Raw genomic sequence first — 2,944 nt, 5'->3', positions numbered from 1 at the left:
GCCCAAGCACCACAGCTGTAAAACCAACCCTGAGGGGAAAAGAACCCCCAAAACCAGCCCAGCCACAGAGGCAACAGAAGCCATGACAGGCACACCAAAGGCCATGACCCTGCACGCACAAAGGGAGGGCAGGAGCAGGGAAGGACCCCCCCCCAGGACTAAAAGCAGGCAACAGAGGACAAAGCAGCCAGTAAGCCGGAGCTGAAGCAGAGTAACCCGCCGGAACAGAAGGACCGGTCAGCCCAACCCACAACCAGGGAAAGGCAAAGAGGGGAAGGCCCCAGCAGAGCACAGGCAAAGCAAAGGTTGGTAGGGTGAAGATATCCCTGGCACCGAACCTCCAGACCACCCAGGACTGAAACCAAACAAGGCAGCAGCCCAAAATGCCCAGAACAACAAGGGCCAAGAACACAATAGCCAGACCCAACACCAAACAGCGGCTATAGCCAAAGCCCCCGAAGCAGACGGGAGCCCAGCGCCCACAGAGGACCCACGGCCCCCACCACTCCACACAAGAACAGAGACCTGAAGAGGCCACAACAGAGAAAGAGCGGCCAACAGGCCAAAAGGACACAACTATAAGGCAGAGACAAAGCGGTCCAGGGGACAACGCCACAGGCAACGCAGGCAGAAGGACAACCGACCGGAGGAAGCCCACAGGCCCTGGAATACCCACGCGGACCCCCATCCAGGCACGAACCAGGACTAACCCAGCTGAACAGGGTTGTATGACATTACAACGCATGCTTTTACTACGCATGTCTTTACATCGCAAGTTTTACAATGCATGCTGTTACAACGCATAGTGTTGAGGGGTGCTGGATAGTGAATAGTTTAATTTACTTTTCCAACTCCAGCCCCAGTGGATAGTAGGGAAGGGAACAGAGAACAGACGAGTCACAGGCAGAGGGAAGGCTGCAGGCCACAAGACCCCCCAAACATAGCCTCATATGTCCTGGAACCAGCAGCCAGGCGGGCAGGAAAACGCAAAGGCAAGACAAATACCACGCCCCCCCAGGGGAAGTGGGGCACGACATCTGGCTGACACCCACAGTGGTAGCAGGCAAGCAGGTTAGACAGGAAGATAGGAGAGGGTGACACACAAAGACAGGAGCAGCTGAAGCCAAGAGGTCACAACTGCAGCAACACCCCAGTCCTGCAAGAACCTGAACCTGCCAGCAGAGGGACCAGCCACCCAACAGTGAGAGAACAGGCACACCAGGAGAGAGACCCCAGAAAAAACAAAGCAGGGAGGGGAACAGCAGGAGAAAACACACCCCAGAGCAGGCAGAAACTCCAGGGCACAGCCAGCCCCAGCACAGCCCCCACCAGGCAGCCCAGTAACGCCGCAAGTGAGCAACCGGGCAACACCGACCAGACAGCACTAGAACACCCAGGCAGACACCCCACCAGGCTGCAACTAGGCATATAAGCCATCAGTAACAGGCAAAACCTGGTAGACACCCAACCAGGCACCAACCAGGCCAGACCCTGCAGAAGTGCAGACCAGACAAAAACAGGTATCCAGAGGGTGGACGGGCCGAAGGAACAAGAAGCAGTTAAACCAAAAAGTAGAGGAAGAGCCAGCTAAATGAAGGAGGCACCGCCGAACAGGAGCGGCAGGAGCACAACCACCAGACCATCACCCACACAAGTTGAAAGAAATAAAAAGACCCCTAGCGGTGGAGCACCGGGAATCCAACACGGCAACAGAAGGGCTGGAGACCCCAACAGCTGCAGGACAGTGCCAGTGAAAAAAAAGGCCACAAGAAGGGGAAAACCACAACCCAACCACGGCCAAAGATAACCACAGCACAAGGCTGAGACAAGTGCCCATACCAGTGAACCAAGCCAGCGGAGAATGCCGCAGGCCAGCGCAAGCCAAAGAGTCCGGGAGGAAGCACAGGATCACCCAGACTGGAAAGAGCAGCACCCAACACAAGCACAAATAGGGGACCCACTGAGAGAAGAAACCCCAGCCAAGAGGCCAACACAGGGGATGCAAGAGGAACCAGAGTAGGCGAGAAGAGGCCCAGAGGAGCAATGGCTGCAGGTGCAGGACACCCAAAGGGCATACCAGCAAGGGAGGCAGGCCCGGAAACGGAGACCTGCCCAGCACCACAGCACCCCCTGAGAACGCGCAGAAGATAGAAAGCCGAACCAAGCTGCCAAAGATAGCACCCCGAGAAAACAGGCCCAACGGGTGAGAATGGAGTCCGGGGAAGCATAGAACAAGAGAGCAAGAGCATGTGGCACACCCAGATGGCCAGGACCAGCTGCCCCAAAGACACAGGATACAGCCATGGAGGCCCAGCACCCGGGACATCGCAAGCACAAGCAGCAACTCCTAGAAGTGGGATGTAACTCAGTGGTAGAGTGCTTGCTTTGCATGCATGAGGACCCGGGTTCAATTCCCGGCATACCCAGGCTACATCTTTGCATAACATGGCGACATCCATGAGGCGAGCCTGCTGTCATCCTGAACACAAAACCTGGTGGCAATAGAGTCCATGACCACAGCCACTATAGGCCACTGCAACTCAAATGCCACGAGAAACAGAAACCCATCAGGGGAGAAGAGGGACAGTCACCCAACTATGTACTGCAACGCCAACTATGTACTGCCACACTCCAAGGTACAGGAAAGGATCTGAGTAAAAGAACATGCGTGTGTGCGGGGGAAGTCCCATCAAGCGCTGCGCATGAGCACCATCCGTGCCACAGACGGATCCAAACAGTACCTGGTAAGCACGGAATAAACAAGAGATGTACCCAGCGTGGATGATGAGCGTCTACGCTGCGACTCGACATTTCCGCCCCAGCTACAGATTCAACCACCATAGCCGATAGGCCAAAGCAACACCCCCAAAATGAAGAAAAAGAAACACTGCCGGAACTCACCTGAAGAGGGGGGTTGGGGGGCGGAACACCACCAGAAACAAGG

General features: G+C 55.9%; 1 non-coding gene across 1 annotated transcript; it reads left to right on the top strand.

Moving 5' to 3' along the window:
- The first annotated feature begins 2,355 nt into the window (after positions 1–2,355).
- Positions 2,356–2,426, top strand: TRNAA-UGC (transfer RNA alanine (anticodon UGC)). The gene has a single exon. It is a non-coding gene; the product is annotated as a tRNA-Ala (tRNA).
- Positions 2,427–2,944: the final 518 nt, after the last annotated feature.

The sequence above is a fragment of the Lissotriton vulgaris genome, chromosome 3_1 (genome assembly GCF_964263255.1).
Source record: "Lissotriton vulgaris chromosome 3_1, aLisVul1.2, whole genome shotgun sequence".
NCBI classification, from domain to species: Eukaryota; Metazoa; Chordata; class Amphibia; order Caudata; family Salamandridae; genus Lissotriton; species Lissotriton vulgaris.
Note: the sequence above shows the minus strand (reverse complement) of the source record. Positions and strands in the feature narration are given on the sequence as shown.